This window comes from Periplaneta americana, chromosome 17 (genome assembly GCF_040183065.1).
Source record: "Periplaneta americana isolate PAMFEO1 chromosome 17, P.americana_PAMFEO1_priV1, whole genome shotgun sequence".
Taxonomy (NCBI): Eukaryota; Metazoa; Arthropoda; class Insecta; order Blattodea; family Blattidae; genus Periplaneta; species Periplaneta americana.
In genome coordinates, this window is record NC_091133.1 from 136,731,818 (window position 1) to 136,751,378 (window position 19,561).

At 38.5% G+C, this 19,561-nt stretch overlaps 1 protein-coding gene across 6 annotated transcripts in view; it reads right to left on the reverse strand.

Moving 5' to 3' along the window:
* The window catches only part of LOC138692977 (discoidin domain-containing receptor 2-like), a 1,165,919-nt gene that overhangs the window by 1,011,864 nt on the left and 134,494 nt on the right, over positions 1-19,561 (reverse strand). For 2 of the 6 annotated variants that reach the window (XM_069816411.1, XM_069816407.1), the window contains one exon: positions 6,407-6,491. The exons of the other annotated variants lie outside the window; for them this stretch is intronic. The gene's annotated coding sequence lies outside the window, so the exon portion shown is untranslated. The remainder of the gene's footprint in view (positions 1-6,406; positions 6,492-19,561) is intronic. 6 annotated transcript variants of the gene reach the window in all.

Here is a 19,561-nt window from a genome sequence, read left to right on the forward strand (position 1 = left end):
AAGTTTATTTGCGCATGCGCGGGAAGACCACAGCCGAGTTCACAAGATAATATGTTTCTAAAAGATTTTGTCAGAATAGTTTCAATCTATATTTGCACTAATAAGAAGTAAATCATTCCTTTCCAATAATCCATATTCTAATGAAGCTGAATTGTGGGTTAAGATGTCAGTAAGTTGCCCGTTATAGACATTTTCAAACAGGCGAGAGCCCGCAAGGCTACAGAATGGCTCAAAGCCAGAGCTTGGACTCAGAAATGTTTTCGTCATGAATTCGAAGCCGCATCGAGACAGAATTACTTACTTTTATGCTCGACCATGCCGAAATGTAGTAATTATACACCTAGTAGCAGCCCTTTAATGGACCTCATTAAAGTACACCTATTCATTAAAGTTCAGGTGTTCCACCAATCAGAAAATACCACGGTAGCAATATGAAAGCGCAAGTATCGATTATTCTCGGATATGCAATCGAAAGACAACTAGCGCGCGATTAGACAATATTAAACTCAGCTGAAAAAAAACAACACACAAATTAACATCATTCACCGTCCGTCATCTCCCAGCCTTTCACAAAGCACATTCATTTCACTAATTGCCGGAAAAAATCAATATGGTCGAGCATAAAAAGTCGTATGAAACTTGACTATAATGGTAATAAAGACGCTCGTATGAAAATAATTGAAACTCGCTTGCGCTCGTTTCATAAACATACTCGCGTCTTAATTACTATCATTATAGGCTCGTTGCTTAATGTACTATTATGTTTTAGCATAATCGTATTAATTTATTGATAATGTCTAGCTTACCTAAGAACCTTTTAGACATTCCATATTTGTGTGGGTTAATTTTAATGGATTAGTTTTCAGGACTGAGTTCAGCACTATTTTCTGTTATGTTTTCTACGCCTTACTACGATTTAATTCGTCATGAAGCAGTGAAATAACACGTGTTTCAAACTGAGCTACCGTAAGCACGACTTCTTTCTGAAATTTGTCTTTAAACTTTCAAGGCGGAGTAGTAGCGTTCATAACAACGCGTTGCCCTAGCTCACGCATTGAGTTCCAAGTCATTTGCATCGGTCAATTTTTTAAAGATAAGTAATGCATATTCGAAAATTAAGCTTTGCGTTTCAGATACTGGCACAGGAAGCTATGAAGAAAAGTATTGTTTTACAATAGAAAAGATAACTGTGACACAAAATAAAACCAACATATTCTACAAATGAAATCAAATAATTAAATACAACCTTCTTCATCTTTCATGCCATTGAATGACTTCCCACAATTCGCACCTTAGAAGTATACGAAATTAAATCTTGCCTTTCTGCTAGGGCAGGCATGTCAAAACCCTGCACATTGTGCACTGGTCTGCGTGCAACGTGCAATTCCTATTCCCCTACCTGGAGGGAGCAAATAGGCTTTGAGGGAAGCACGACAGGGCTGTACAGTACCTATAGTAGCAGATCAGCTTTCGTTTCAGTAACACAGATCAGTACGGGTGCTCATTGAGTGTTATTGTGAATGCGTTATGGAAAATAAAGTGAGGAGTCCACAGATATAACGAAGAAGAGAAATCACGAATCATATAACGTAACTGTTATGATGTTTTCCTCAGCCAACAGTAATTATTTTAAAATGAAAGGCTTTCATCATATCATGTGGACCTAATAGTGATGTCAGAATTTAAATCATATTAGTAAAGTTCTCAAAATATGATATTCGCCAGCTCTTACTTCTTAATCAGTACTCTCACGGCAAGACAAACATGAAAATGATGTTGTTTTCGAGTCTGTACTAACACAGCCATCAATGGTTAGACGACTTGCAACTTTTATTTGATAAGTTGATAAGTGATGAGAATATAGTGAGGAATACATGTGAGGCTCTTGAGGTTGTAAGGGAAGGAAGAAAGCAACTATTTGTAACGTGGAAAAAATTTCTGGAAAATTAATACATAATGGCGAACTTTCCATCTCACGTTACTATATTATCTTAATATACTTATGTTAATAAATCTTTAAACCTGACATAAAGAAAATGCCCTCACTTCACAGCTTGTGAAGTACTCTTTTAACTCAATTCAGTAACGCTCCCAACTTGCTGATACTTGCTCTCAACGTTTTCCAAATAAACTGTATGTAAATTTAAATTCAAGCTTAATTTAACCAATTTATTAATAATAATGTGAATTTGTAGACACTGACAATAACTGTGTTTTTTCATTCTGCTTAGTATGTTTATAATGTCCAAATGTTAATCTAATTGAACACTAGAAGCGCAGAATAGATTCTTGTACATCCCTCCCGCTAAGAACTGGTAAGAGCAACACGTGAATGACGCAATCTGCACAGACCGGTGTTCCGCGCACATACACTGCACTTTCAGTGTCTGATTTCTGACATGCCTGTGCTAGGGCATTGCAGCGTTCTGAGTCAGCTCACAGGACTGCACAATACGTAGAGGAGAACGCAGACGTTTCAGGAGACGGTCTGTTTTAGGGAAGACTTTACCAGTTTAGCTGTTTAGCTCTAGATTGCTTCTTAAAAAATGTCGTGTGTTCATGTTGTGCCATAAAAGAAGGCATAAACTCAGAAGTGATAAAGCACAGGAATGAAAAATTATAAATAAAAAATACTTCTCCAACCGGGATTGAACCCCAATCTCCTGGATATGAGACCACAATTGTATCCACTACATCACAGATGACGTTGCGCAAATCATCCGAGTAACGAACATTCAATTAAATCATGATGATCGATTATCGATTAGGAGGTCGCATAGCCTTCTTCTTTTGAAACGGCAACGAATGAACAGCGCGTTAAAACTTCGATTCTGGTCGGAACAAGAGTCCCATAATATTTTCGTGGGACGACTGTGCAAGATGGCAACTGATTATGTTTCTATAATCCAACACTCATTGGGTGAAAGAAAACACATCTTACAAATCCATATTGTCTTCGTAGATTACGAGCAAAGATATGATAAATTCCTCAGAACCTATAGGCCATATTACAATACAAGATAAATAACAAACCATTTTATAACTATCATTAAAAAGCCTACGAAGAAACAAAAGAATAGCCTTAGAAATGAACAAAATTGTGGGCGTCAAATATTTTGGACGAAGCTAACAAAGAGCTTCAGAAGTAATTATTAAAACTTTATCATTGCACAGATAAAATTGCTCAGTTTTTGCCGATGACCAGGCATCACTGTAAGAATAGAAAAGAATCATACACATTATGAAAAGTGACACAAGAATATAATTTAAACCTGTCTATATGTAAATGGAAAGTAATATATTATAAAGGACCAATGTCCGATCAAATGGGCATGCTATTTGAAATTTTGGAAGAAATGAATACTTTCATTTAAATGAACTTTCCGCACAAAGCAGTGCAGATGTGAACATAAAAACAGCCGGTCACCAACAATAATCTGGAACAATTAAAATGAAACTGAAATTTAAATGGGAAGGAAGAGACAACTTTAAGAAAGTTTTAGCTGTCCCACAATTATTACACGCTCTAAAACTTGAGCCAGGACAATAGAAAATAGCATTTTGTACTAGCTTATGTAAAAGTTTCACTCCGTCCGTAGAGCCTGGGCATTTTTAATATAAACGAGACGATATCGGATCATAGAAATAAGTGGCAGGACGACCGAGTGATGAGACGGGAGAAATAATGAGGATGAGAAGACGAAATAACTGAACCGATCCATCTTATAGTCCAGAACACAATCAGAAATACAATCTAATTCAACAGTGAGAAGTAAACGATTCAGTCAGAGATCTTAATCCAATCCCACTACATAATGAGGCGGGCTTCTCAGGTCTGACTGAAACAGTGCAACCAGACACTGTGACTTTATTTTGCGTCAAAAGTAAATACATTATGATATTCATTCATTCATTGTTCTGCCCAAGGGCCGGTCTTTCACTGCAAACCCAGCTTTCTCCAACCTTTCCTATTTTCTGCCTTCCTCTTTGCCTCCTCATATGATCCATATATCTCAATATCGTCTATCATGTCATATATTCTTCTGCTCCGAACTCTTCTCCCGTTCACCATTCCTTCCAGTGCATCCTTCAGTAGGCAGTTTCTTCTCAGCCAGTGACCCAACCAATTCCTTTTTCTCTTTACTCAGTTTCAGCATCATTTTTTCTTCACCCACTCTTTCCAACACAGCTTCATCTCTTATTCTGTCTGTCCACTTCACACGCTTCATTCTTCTCCATATCCACATTTCAAATGCTTCTATTCGTTTCTCTTCATTTCGTCCTAAAGTTCATGTTTATTCCCCATACAATGCCACACTTCACTAGTCTCTTCCTTAGTTCTTTTTCCAGAGGTCCGCAGAAGATGCTCCTTTTTCTATTAAAAGCTTCCTTTCCCATTGCTAACCTTTTTTTTTATTATTTCTTGGCAGCAGCTCATGTTACAGCTTATAGTAGCCTACACCCCAAGTATTAGTATGATATATAGTCAACATCCAAGTTTCCAGCACGTCTCTGAGGAACGAAGCTTATTCACAGACTATGTAACACCGGAGTTATTGCAAACTGGGTATTTTCTCTTCTTCACTTCTTTTATTGATTTAAGTTATTGCTTCAGTCATTCATTTATGTATCTGCGGATACTCCAATGACACAAGTAGCTCTTATTTACTCGAAATAGGCATGCTAAGCACAAAAAGAGGAACAGTTACTGATCAGACGAAGTGAACTGCTAGTACCTCTGCGGAAACTAAAAGTTATGATTCGCCTTATTGCTAGGACTTCGGAGTGAATTTACAAAGTGAAGCAACACGCAGTACACGCACCCGGTTGAACAATGCACCGCTCCACCTTTAGATATTAACTTGGGTCTCAATGTTAATCTTCACCTCTAGTTCCATTCAAAGAGTTTTCACGACGTTTCGTGCTGGAAAATCTCCAAATTTCACACAAAAGGATTGAAAACACTGATTAGTGCTTCATTCAAGACTTGCGGTTCAAAGTATGTATAATTATGGTTCTACTGTCTCCTACAATATTTCCAACAATCTTGACCTTTGTTATTGATAGGTCTATATAAATTAATTTGTTAATAATTTTGTAAATTAAATTGAAATGTTGGAACGACTGACAGTGAAGATTATCCAGGTTTAAAAGTGCTGAATGAATATTCTCCTCTCAATTTGAACGAAATGCTCACAAAATAATCTTCTGTCAATTATTATATTATTTTAATCTTCCAAAGATTGTTTTTTTTCCCCCCCTCGCTGTTATTTCTACTCGCTTTAACATCTTTGGTCATATCGCGAGTTAATCTTTGGTTGAAATCCGAAGGCCTGTGTACTATTGTTGAGACTGGTTCTATTGTTGTGAACTAGATGGCGACTGATTTGTTATGAATATGATTTCGGTGATGAATGAGGCCGGTGATTTTCAGGGATGTTGTGGCCCGAATTTCCTGGCATTTTCCTTACGGTTGAGGAAAAACCCTGAAAAACCTCAACCAGGAAATTCAACCCGACCGGGAATCGAACCCGGGCCCTCTGCGTAAGAGACCAGCATGCTGACCCCTACACCACAGAGGTGGTCAAATATTATGTTATTTCTCAAACTAAACATTTTATTTGAGGAACAGCTTAATTAGAAGATAATAAATCCAACTTGAAAATTAAATTCATTACGTCTATATGAAAACTCCCGGTTTCTTTCCATTTGGACTGTTAAAAATGTAATTTGTCCCATTTTTTTTTATCAAAACGCAGTTTCTCCATAGCGTTTCTCGCCATATTATCCACATCATAAAAACAGGATATATTGCATTATGGGCATTATATAGAGCGATTTTTTACAATTAATCGGTCAATATATTCACATTCCATCGTTATTTTTATAAAGTAATTTTTCGAACTTTTTTAAAAGACAAACTATAGAAAAACTGCGTTCTTAAAATCACTCAGCTGAATTACAAAATTATAATTTGTTTTACACTTCACCTCTTTCTAGTCATCTATTATCGTATGTGAACCAATACACACGACAATATATCACAGCAAATATGCGTTCCTCAGGTGGGATTCCAACTCACGATCTTTGCTTTAACGCAGAACTCAATCGAAGCCGAAGCTGTTCAATTAATGAAACCGTTATTGGCATCTTTAAGTTGCGAGTGGAACAGATTAATGGTTTTCTTTGAAGACTTCTACACATGTATAAACATATCCCAAACAGCAACATAGCATGTGGGGCTATAAAGATATTCTAATTGCATAAATAATTTTGGTGGAAAAAACTGCACTACAGTTTTTGTTCCGGGTAGCCTATGCTCGGTTATGGAAATTATCACACGGCATTTGAACGGACTTCCCAGCAAGCAGAAGGCTGAGTGAAATACTGTGTTCGCTGATCTTACCTTTCCGTACGCGCCAAGTTTGTGGTCACCACTGCTGAACCACCGAGAAGATGCGGTGGGAGCTGCAAGTGCGGACGGGGGGGGTCTGGAAGCAGATACAGGGGCAGCGTGAGTGAATTGGACATTCGGGGCATTCCTTATTCATGCACTACGTCAAGGCTGTCCAAAGTATTACAAACATGTGTCACCATTTGTATATACGTATGATGGTACGAGGGTACGTAGGTAGGTTTGCAAATATATAGGCCTAAATTCACTTAGAAAAAATACTAATGTATGGGTAATACCTGCACTCCAAACAATACCAGCTGTTAAAAAATAGCAATAAGAAGAACTTTGTATCACCTATTCGACTGCCTCCAAATACGAAACTCAGAAAAGTGGTTTGTGTCAACTATTATCTGTCGTCTATTGTTAGGGGAGTCCAGAATGAAGGTACATAACTTTTGTTATCTAGGTAACGTGTATCAGTAATTTTTGCTGGGACCTAAGGGGAAGTTGGTAACATGTTTTAAACCTGCTGTTATGTCGAAATTAATACAAATATGATTCACACAACACTTCTGCCTGGAATGTTAGAAGAGAAGGTACTCTTGGCCAGATGTGTCCATTAGTAAAATAAAGGATAAATGAATCCAGATTTTTTTATTGTAGTAATCTTTTTAATCTAAAATGTATTTAATCAAATTGAAGACATTAACATGTTTCTAATTTTCTTGTTATATGTTAGTGGGTTGCATGTTATAAGTTCTGGGTGTAATTTAGCTAAAAAATTATTCACCCGAGGATCAAAATTAATACTATAGCTACTTTAGACCAGCAGACGTGAAACATTTAGGTTCTAATAATGTTTAATTATATTATTTCGTCTTGTGTCATGATTATGTGCCTCTAATATAAACTTGTTACGATTTTTATGATACAATTTTAACAGAGTATATTTATAAATTTGTTCAGTATTAAATGCATTAAATTCAGAATAAATTAATTTAGTTGGATAATCAAAACGTTTCTTCAAACAAATTTTACGAGTAATTATTCGTTTTTGTAGTAAATTTAACGGACTAAAATTAATTTTTGTACTTCCACTCCAAACAATAATGCCATATTGAATAACAGACTGAAAAATGGCCAAATAAACATTTCGTAGAACTCTAATGGGTAAATAGCATCGAAGATTAACGAATTTATAAATTGTTTTACGAAGCCTCTTACAACGATTAATAATGTGATGAGGCCATTTTAAATTTTAATCAATAATGCTACCCAGATATTTCACATATATTATGTGGCTTCTTTTAATAGTGTACATTTACAACTTTTGGGATCTAAACAATTTTCACTGTGTATTATTAGTCTATATTCATTGCTAATTTTTAAATTTTGAACACTGGCAGTTGTTAACGAAAAAAGAACTTGAGGGACATCTGACAGAGCGTCAGAGGACTTGACAGCCAGAATTGTTACGTTCAAAGGTAAGTGAATTTACTTTAGAGAGTGATAATAGACACAGAATTCGATTTACATTTTATGCGATTCCCATCTACTAAAATAAAACTCAACATATTTATTTGTAGACAGTTTTTATGGCATTTACGAAATACTTATCATAAGCCATTATTAAGATTCTATACGGACTCCAGCCACGTGTGTCAGCATGACGTCGAGCTTCTTCTAGAGAAATTACAGATTTTGCAATGTACAAAGTTGGGGAAGTGGACAACCCTGGCCAGCAAGCAAGGCGGTCGGAGGAGCAGAACGGATGCTGCAGAACGTTGCACATAAATAAACAATGTGCTTGAAATTTATGATCTGCACTCATTAAGTCTACCAGAGGTGGAAGGGATGAATGCGAAGTGCTAAAGGGCTCCTCTCAGCGTTCTGCGGAATTTCAATACTATTGCGATTCGTTTGCTGCTAACGTAACTCACTTTTCTTTTTCTGTGTAAGTGGATCAGGCAAGGAGCAGCCGTGGCTTTGTGGACGCACAATCAACAGGACGTTCATTCCATGTCCACACACATTCGGATAGCTTCTATGCTTTTATTCTTAATTACTGCTTTTATTGCTTCATAATCTCATAATTTTTAATAGAAATTTATCACATACGCAATGAACCAATACTACCATCGTTTATTGCAACATTTATAATCAGCAGAAAAATACAAGTGAAAAATAGAAGATAACACAAGTAAACACATCACGCAGTGATACCAATATACTGCATAAACCAAGAACACCACACAGTTGAACCATTAATTCTTCGGCCTTGCTCATGGCTTTCTGAATGTAGTCACGGAACACAACCAGTGAATGTTGGTGGTTAGCGAGCCTGGTTTTCCAGGAAAAGGTCTGGGCCTGGCACAGGTAACACTTACTTTGACCCTTTAGTCGTCAAACCATTGCTAGAGGTGGTTCAGTCTGCTAATAATAGTGATTTTGCCTGTTGCCAGTTACCGAGTTCAGCTCCGTCAGCCCAAATTGGAAGGTTAACTCTGGCTTAAAATGGGGTGGGTCAGGATCTGGAGCCCCGTGTATGCAATGCGTGCAAGTCGCCGTTCCCAATGCTGTATTGCGGGCTGCCAGAGCCGAGTTCAGCCTGATCAATTCAAGTACATGGCAAAGGATAGGCTATTTCAGAGGCATCTTACTGCCTGATAAGAATACCTAGCGAACCGTGCTGATTCTTCCTCCGTTCTCTAGGCTCGATACCTGCCGAGGCCGCATGCCAAACCAGAGGCACGGGGTTTCAACATGAGACATCGATCCCATAATATCATCTACTTGGAGGATTTGGTGAAGAACTAACATGAAAGGGGTAAAAGTAAGAGGAAGAAGAATAAAATGCATAAGATTTGCTGATGATATGGCGTTGTTAGCAGAAGAGGAGACGACACTAAGGGATATGCTACTGGAGCTAAATGACAGCTGTGAGCAGTTTGGGATGAAGATAAATGCAAATGACACGAAGACCATGGTCGCAAGAAAAATAAAGAAGGTAAACCTACGAATTCTAAAAGAGGCAGTGCAGCAAGTGGACAGCTTCAAATACTTGCGATGTACTATAAGCAGCAACATGAGCTGCTGCCAGGAAGTCAAAAGGATAGTAATGGCAAAGGAAGCTGTTAATAGAAAAAGGAGCATTTTCTGAGGACCTATGGAAAAGAACTAAGGAAGAGACTTGTGAACTACTTTGTAGGGGGTGTGGCATTGTATGAAGCAGAAACATGGACATTACGACGAAGTGAAGAGAAGCGAATAGAAGCATTTGAAATGTGGATAAGGAGAAGAATGGAACGTTTGAAGTGAACAGACAGAATAAGAGCTGAAGCTGTGTTGGAAAAAGTGGGTGAAGAAAGAATGATGCTGAAACTGATCAGGAAGAGGAAAAGGAATTGATTTGGTCACTGGCTGAGAAGAAACTGCCTACTGAAGGATGCACTGGAAGGAATGGTGAACGGGAGAGGAGTTCCGGGCAGAAGAAGATATTAGAAGATAGGCGACATTAAGATATATGGATCATATGAGGAGACAAAGAGGAAGGCAGAAAATAGAAAAGATTGGAGAAAGTTCGGTTCGCAGTGAAAGATCTGTCCTTGGGCAGAACTCTGAATGAATGAAATTATATATGCAGGGTGTCTCGGGAAGAACGTGAAATATTTCGAGATAATGTAGTTTGGGTTAATCTACATCGATTTAACCATGTATACTTATGTCCGAAATGTAACTGCTGGGAAGTTATTGATAAGCGAACTTTTAAATGGAGAGAAGCGTTATAAACGTACTTGTACGTTTTAGAACATTGTGATATGATATATTATTGAAAATGCACCATCTTGTGTTGTTCTAATACGTTTATTTCATAATTAAACACAAGATCAGTAAGAAAATGAATAATTAACAAGACAAATTACTCAAACTGCACTTCTTATGGATTCCATTGATTATAAATTCATATCAGATACCAACACAAAACCCATAAACAAAAAGCAAGGCTGCATATTTATTATGCGAGTACACGAATTAAATATCGAGTGAACATGTATTCAGGTGGGTTCCGCAGGCGTTGCGGTGCTCAGATGCTGCCGTATGGAAAAGATCTGGCGTAACACTTCAAGTATAGTGCACGAAACCGCAGAACGTTTCATCATTTCTCCCTAATCGTTAGACTTCGGACATACGTTTATCAGATTAATTCGACGTAGGTTAACCAAACTACATTATCCTGAAGTATTTTACATTCCTTCTGAGACACCCTATTTATTGTTTGTGTAGGCAGCCACGCATGTGTTGAATTCGGTGCATTAACGTTCTTCCAAAAATATTGCTTCCTCTTAACACAGTTCTAGATTTGTAGGTTGGGAAACAGGTGGAAGAAATTGCAGGACACAGTGTAACAAAAATTAATTTGTTGTACATGGACTAGAGATGTACAGTATGTTGACAACCTATTCTATTAGTCTTTATCTCACTTGCATTTATACCTAAACACCAGCAGTAGAATGACATTAAATTTCAAGCAAAGGAATGCCGCTTCCCCGTCACTCCGGTGCACGAGATTGTTCGTCACGCTCAATATTCTCCAGTGTGCACTCTTCGTCAATTCTTCTACATTATCTGCAACGCCGCTGTTTCCCTGTCTTGTCATGTGACGGCGTCTATTATCTCTGTTGTTTATTCTTGTCTGTTTCATCGCCAATCAATTTCCTCGCGTAAAGCCGGAATCCATTTAGCTACTCACTGCAGGCACGATTCTTTTTTTCACTTCAATGCACCCCTTTTCTTTTCTGTCGAATCTTAGACTTCAAATTTCTCAGCTTTTCTTGTCAATACAAAAGTTAATAATAATAATAATAATAATAATAATAATAATAATAATAATAATAATAATAATAAGAAGAAGAAGAAGAAGAAGAAGTTAAGTTACTGTTTCATCTCATTATATATATTATACTAGTGGCTTGTGCAGCAAATGCTGCAAACTAAGTTCATTAGACGTTCAAATAAACATTTTTCAGGTTTATTTTCAATGAAGAATACCAGACATTCTGAAAGTTATTTGCTTCCATAATAATCAAAGATACTCTCTCTCGAGCCAATACTGAAGAGAACCACGCATATAAATATCTACACCACACCGCCATTAAATATATGAAAAAGACCCAACCCCACTTGATTAATAATTATATAAATATTTGATTTTTAATAATATTATTACCTTACGTAAGTTTTATAACTTTCAGTAACATATACAATATATACTATATACCCGCCACTCAGTAAAATATAGAAAACAAAATCTAATTTAAGTTATTCTCTATATCTACTTATATAACTCCAAAACGTTTCACTTTCATATCATCAATATAGCATTAATATGTATAATTAATGAAAAATAGTCACATCACGGCATTAACTAGAATAATATTTCATTTCTAATAGTAATAATGTCATCAAACCACCTCAAGTTTTGTAGTTTTTAATATCCAATACACAGCTGTACCCAGAAAATTACACACCACAGAATCGAACCTGTAAATTATTTTTAGTAAGTTAAGTTTTTAATAACCAATTTAATTTCAGCTCTAAATATGTCAGCATTCTTGCAGATCATGGCCTTCGTGTAATATTGTTTACTGTAGTGTGTGTTCTGTTTTATTCTGAAATGCAACACGGCCGATTTGATGCTCGCTTCGCTTCTCCTGAATGCAATTATCTAGTTCTCAAAACTAACGACAGATGGATTTTGGAAAATAGGAAAATTATGTAGGAAAATTGACATTTCCGAAAAACTTTGGGTTCCAAGCTTCTAAATGAGGGGCCATTTATTAAAATCCGTTCAGCCGTTTTCCCGTAATTTCCATTTACCTACATACTTACTTACAAATGGCTTTTAAGGAACCTAAAGATTCATTGCCGCCCTCACATAAGCCCGCCATCGGTCCCTATCCTGTGCAAGATTAATCCAGTCCCTATCATCATATCCCACCTCCCTCAAATCCATTTTAATATTATCCTCCCATCTACGTCTCGGCCTCTCTAAAGGTCTTTTTCCCTCCGGTCTCCCAACTAACACTCTATATGCATTCCTGGATTCGTCCATACGTGCTACATGCCCTGCCCATCGCAAACGTCTGGATTTAATGTTCCTAATTATGTCAGGTGAAGAATACAATGCGTGCAGTTCTGCGTTGTGTAACTTTCTCCATTCTCCTGTAACTTCATCCCGCTTAGCCCCAAATATTTTCCTTAGCACCTTATTCTCAAACACCCTGAACCTATGATCCTCTCTCAGAGTGACAGTCCAAGTTTCACAACCATACAGAAGAACCGGTAATATAACTGTTTTATAAATTCTAACTTTCAGATTTTTGGACAGCAGACTGGATGATAAGAGCTTCTCAACCGAATAATAACACGCATTTCCCATATTTATTCTGCGTTTAATTTCCTCCCGAGTGTCATTTATATTTGTTACTGTTGCTCCAAGATATTTGAATTTTTCCATCCCTTCGAAGGATAAATTTCCAATATTACATTACCAGTTCAAATTATATATATAATACTACTGTATCTTCTTTTTATATTGCTTGTATTATTTTATTTGTATTTCTCTTTGTTTGTTTTTGTAATTATATTTCTTTATTCTGTATATTTGAATTTAAATAAATAAATAAATAAATAAATAAATAAATAAATATATATATATATATATATATATATATATACACATATACGTGTGTGTGTGTGTGGGGGGGGGGGGATCGTAAATCCTAACAAACTGAAGCATCTTAAGAAAGGAGTTCGTAGTGTGTTCCCATTCCACACCGAAAAGCAGTCCACGATTTTGGCTACTCGCTTGTGACAGATGTTCAGACCCACCGAAGAACTTCCCGCGGTTGTTTCTCCCTCAGACGTTTAACCTCAGAAATTATTGTAACTGGTCCCACTAGGAATGAGACGCAGCAATAATGTTCCGTTGTTCTGCACTATCGCGGCCCCGTGCCTCGTCGGGTTTGAAATCCTTGTCTGCGGATTCGGCCGGCAAGCCTGTGTGTAAATATTGCTATAGCATAAATCAAAGGTGACTGTCGGTATGCAGAATTGAATTAATGATGGATGATCCGCAACAGCACGTGGACAGCTTGATAAATATTCTTCGGCTGCGGGAAGGGGAAAAAATATAAACGATCCGCGGCCCCGAGCCGGACGGATACTATATTAACAGCATTTCGACAATTCCGTGGCTTAAGTTTCAGTTTCTCGCGAACTTGCAGCGGTTACTCATGCAGATCCTCCCGAGAATAGTCGCAACGCTGTACGTGCACTCAACATATATACCGGCAATGCCCGTGGAGGGGACGTGGAGAGGTCGAGTTTTGGAGGGTAGAATTCATCTATTTTGCACAACTTTCACCCTCCACCCTTCCTTCCACATCTATTCTGTAGATATTTCATGAGTCGTTCTGCCCCTCCTCCCTCGAGTGCACCAACACACACGTACAAATTACAGCAAGGGTCAGACGTTAGCCAGTGACTACTGACAGATCTCCGTAGATTTCTCAGCGCTAATTAACTCCAAGTAGAAATGACGTAGTCTTAAGTTCCTTAAGGAACCGTACCAAAGACAGGCCCTTCTTCGCTCTAGTAACATTCCTTTCACACGCGAGAAGTACTTCTATTAGTTTCCAGACGTCAATGGATACGCTTATAAACTACGGTTCTTTAGACAATCGGTGACCATGGTACGAAATAGCAAAGCCTTTCGCAGTGCATTCCTATACTTAACTTTAGTTCTGCCCTACACATTCAAAATAGTTTATCTCATTGCTATGGAATGCTTTGGGGGTAAGAGGAATGAAGAAAGTTACACAACGCAGAACTGCACACTTGTATTCTTCACCTAATATAAACAGGAACATGAAATTCAGACGATTGAAATAGACAGGGCATGTAGCACGTTATGGGTGAATCCAGAAATGCATATACAGTGTTAGTTGGGAGGCCGGAGGGAAAAAGATCTTCAGGGAGGCCGAGACGTAGATGGGAAGATAATATTAAATGGACATGATATTAGGGACTGGATTAATCTTGCTCAGGATAGGGACCGATGGCAGACTTATAGGGTGCGGCAATGAACCTCTGGGTTCTGTAAAAGCCATTCGTAAATAAATATTATGGAATGATTAATATTGCATTTTCGAGATGAAACACGAAATATATGTTCGCCTATTTATTAGACTATAGAATGAATTCTACATATTTAAATATTTGCAAACATATAAACAGTACACTTACCCATACAGTAAATTCTACACGTGTGTGTATATATATATATACACAGACACATACTGTAAAGAAATATAAGCCTCTATATACTGCAGTAGGCCTATACCTTTAACTCTACTGCAGAACACTGTCTGACGATTACATTATTGTCGAAACTTATCGCAATGTACAACAATGTACATTTTTGTGCTTTGAATTCCGAAAATGTTCTTCCCACGCCACAAGACGTGATGGAAAACAAAACTAGAGAAAATGAAGAAAGAAATATCATGTTTATTTATTTCAAGTAGGGCTAAAACTTTGCGCCATATTTGGCCCTTCAAATTCATCTCTAATTTAACATAAGTAGAAAATCCTGAATTTTTCTTAAACACATTTTTCACTGCTGCAATTGCTTTACCTGTAGCTTGATTCATGGTTTCAGACAAATCATCGACATATTGAAGGGTTTGAACAATTTCCAGGTTTCCAGATATCAACCTTGTAATTACTGTTCTTGCTCCATGTTTGAAATGTCTCTCATTTGTTAGCAAATCTTGAAAGACTTGTCCGATATAAGACATTTCGTGGCTTTAATCGAAAAATGAATGTATTCGCCTTCCCCAACGAACTGTCAACGGTCCTGGAGGTAAATATGAACCTCGATCAATTTCCCTAAATATTGACACCTAGAAGGAGCTTTTAAAAATATTTTAGACATGACTCGGAAACCAGCTAACTAGATACAGTCGCCTATTACTGAATGCTTTCTGTTTAGTTTACAGTGTAGTTGCTGTCGCAAACTTTGTGTTTACAAGACAAATGCCGCACAGAAGCTAAACTCAGGAAGTATTACCTAACTCTAATCCTGTGTTGAGGTACGACAAGTGCCAGCCCTAATCATTATCATACGAATTACTGAGACCCACTGTCCACTGCAGCCACAGACTAGATGTTTGCGAACACGGTCATTGTACAACTAACATGCCTTGTGCAAAAAGTTCTCTACTTGTTCACAATTCCTATAAGCACAGTAGCATAAAAGACAACACCTTCGCTTCACAGATGTGTGTTACATAGTCTCGTCTAGGCCTATTTAGTATGCAGGATAAAAAATAATTTAATTAAGCTATATCCACACTCCGCAGTGAGCAATTACTTTTTATGTTGCCTTCACTCCTCGACTGCGCGAGGCGAAGCGAAAGTTGCACAAGTCTGACAAACAATAACAAATGCTCGACCTTTCCCGTGTAAAATCGCTCAGATATACAGGGTGATTCATTATTACGTGTAAATACTTTGTGTGTGTAATGTAGAGGTGAAACTAAGACTAAAACGTTCCATACAACTTTTTCTCAAAACCTTTAATTCCAGAGTTAACGCCATTTTGCGTGGAACTTGCGCTCCCAAACAAAGAAAGGATAACACGTCAAATGTAAACTAATTATCACTTTCGTACAGTGCACTTGGACTTCAGTACAAAAACAACCAAAGCCACTAAACCCATACCTCGGCAGTAAACTTTTGCACGTTTTGTGAACTAAAACTAAACACAGTAAAGAATGTAAAGCAATTTCTTCTACACTTTACACATTTGAACAATTCTTAGTGTAATGCATATTCAAACTGCTGTCCCTCAACTTGAAGACATACCTGTGCTCGCCGCCTTAGTGATATCTGAACGTCACACAGCCCGTTCAACTCATTACGAACAATTCCACACGTATGTTCAATTCGCTGTTGTAGTAATTCTATGTTAGGTACAGCAGAGGTATACACTAACGACTTCAGGCGGCCACAAAGGTAGAAGTCCAGAGGGTTCATGTCTGGTGATCTGGCTGGCCAAGGACTTGGCCCTGCGCGGCCTATCCATTGACCTGGATACGCAGCATTGAGATACGCCCTTACGTCGCGGCAGTAATGCGCAGGTGCACCATCGTGCATAAACCATAAGTTCACTCGCGTTGCAAGAGGGATATCATGTAGCAGACCATGCAATTCGCGTTCCAAGAATGCGCCGTAGATTTCCCCATTCAACCGCGGAGGCAGAACTCGAGGTCCGAGTAACTGATTCCCCACAATGCCACACTAAATGTGTGGGAGAACAGTAATGCCTATGGAGTTACTATGACGTAGGTGCCATCTACTGGAACTCTGGAATTAAAGATTTTGATGAAAAGTTGTATAGAACGTTTTAGTCTTCGTTTCACCTCTACAATACACACACAAAGTATTTACACGTAATAATGAATCACCCTGTATGTTAAGGCACGAGCAGGATATCAACACATACCAATCTAAATGAGATTTTGGGGATTTCTAACGTGAGTTGGATTATGATTTCTGGAGCTTGTAGAACTGTTTGAAGATTCCATCGCTCAAGATATGAAGGGATGCTCTACTGCTCAAACGACTGGACAAAGGAAATCCTCGCTCCAGGAGGCTGTCGTATGAGAATAGATAGGTACCTAACTACATAAAGAGTATTTTGGCGTCATTCCCTCCAGTCGTTTGAACTACTGATTAATTGTACCGGAATTTTGTACTACTCCCAGACACCACTCCAGTCATTTTTACTATTAGAGATGACAGATGAAATGACGGGGAAGTAGAATATGTTGGTAGAATGAAAGAGGAAAACGAGAGTACCTGGAGAAAATCCCTCTGCAACGTCTGTTTTCTGCACCACAAATTTTATTGACCTGACCGGAGATCGAACCCAGTACAGCGTCCTAGCACAGAAGCGCTTTTGTGCTTTAGTCAAGCATTGGGAAATGGACATGCCAGGTGATATGATTTGCGTATAATCTGACGAGGAAGCAGCTCCGAAACATCAAAGAAATTAAATTTCACCAAACGGTTGAAGAATTCAGACCCTTAACACGGTCTCCTATCCCTGCCCGTATTAATCCAGGGAAAGGATTTCTAATGCTCCAAGTTCCCGACGCTTGGACCGCGCTTCTGTACTCTGGGGACAGAGCTCAGTCTTGCTGCAAAGTTCTGGTCCCTCAGTGCCGTCACGTCCTTCGAAGACTTCTGGTGAGAATCCTCCGGACTCAATTTCTGACCGGTTAGCAACGCTCGCTCCCAGCGTCTTGTCTCCGCGAAATGGAAGTTGTGCAGGCGGAAGACGCAATTCCGGGCTATGGAACAGCAAAATCAATCTTTGCAGACAGATTTCGAGAGCAACAATTCATGTCAAGACTGATAAAGTGAAAAATAGGCCTAAGTTTATTGTTATTCGTAACAAACAAATCCATGTTGTTAACAATGACGGCTCTTCATTAAGACGCTAACGGTGTGATGATGATGATGATGATGATGATGATGATGATGATGAGATGATGATGATGATGATTTTTATTTTACTGGGTTATTTTACGACGCTGTATCAACATCTAGGTTATTTAGCATCTGAATGATATGAAGGTGATAATGCCAGTGAAATGAGTCCGGGGTCCAACACCGAAAGTTACCCAGCATTTTCTCGTATTGGATTGAGAGAAAACCCCGGAAAAAACCTCAACCAGGTAACTTGCCCCGACCGGGATTCGAACCCGGGCCACCTGGTTTCGCGGCCAGACGCGCTGACCGTTACTCCACAGGTGTGGACATGATGATGATGATGATGATGATGATGATGATGATGATGGTCTGAAAGATTGAAAGTTAAATATTCAGCGATGTTTCATTACATTCATTCATAGTGTTCTGCCGAAGGGCAGGTCTTTCACTGCAAACCCAGCATTCTCCAATCTTTTCTATTTTATCCCTTCCTCTTTGTCTCCGCATATGATCCATATATCTTAATGTCGTCTATCATATGATATCTTCTTCTGCCACGAACTCTTCTCCCGTTCACCATCCCTTCCAGCGCATCCTTCAGTAGGCAGTTTCTTCTCAACCAGTGACCCAGCCAATTCCTCTTCCTTCCCTGATCAGTTTCTTCCAGGCGTTCTGTATTTCCTGCACTCTGTCCCTAATAAACAGCATAAACATGAAGTCACTGAAATCGAAGGAACATTCTTAAAATATTCAAAAGAATGCAGCTTAACGCCACGACACTTCTTTCAATTTTCCATTTCCGTTGCCAGCGAAATGAGTCCAGGCTCCAGAGCCGAAAGTTGCACAGCATTTTCTCTTAATGTGTTGAAAGAAAACTTCTGAAACACCCCAACAAGGTAGCTTGTACCAACTAAGATTTGAACCCGGGCCCGCTCGTTTCACGGTCAGGCATGTTAACCGTTACTCCACAGCGGTGGACTGTGCTTGAATAAAAGGTCTGAAAACTCTAAATATGGAACAGACCTTGAAAAATACTGCCAAGAGGTAGACGAGTTCCCAACAGTACGAGGCATAGGCCTGCTTAGAAGAGAGCTATGAAAACGGAACAAATACGAGTAGATACAATTTTGCAAGCGGATGAGACGTTGGCCACACAATCCGCTCATCGAGAACTACTTGTGACTCACTTCACTTGTTGCTATAGAATAAAAATTAATATGAAGAGTTTTATAACGATGATTAGTGGACAACACACGAGACTGTTTAATATCGGAATTACAAATCATGCCATTGAAAAGCCTCCTTCTCTCTCTCTTTGCCCCCACCTCATATGTAGTAGCTGAGAACATTTTCAGGAATTAAAACATAAGCCGAATCCTCAACATAACCAGATATGACGTCCGCCCATTTACGGCTTACGGGGCATATAAAAATTACATTTCTTCGTCCTTCTGATACTGAAAAATTGAAGAGTGCAGTTACTCAGGAAATCAATATCATTTCGAAGGCTTTCCTTCTGAATATTCGCTGAAGTTAGTAGGTGGGGTTTAAAAAAGGGCGCGTCAGCTACTATGGCGCCCTTATCTAAAATCTTTCACTAAA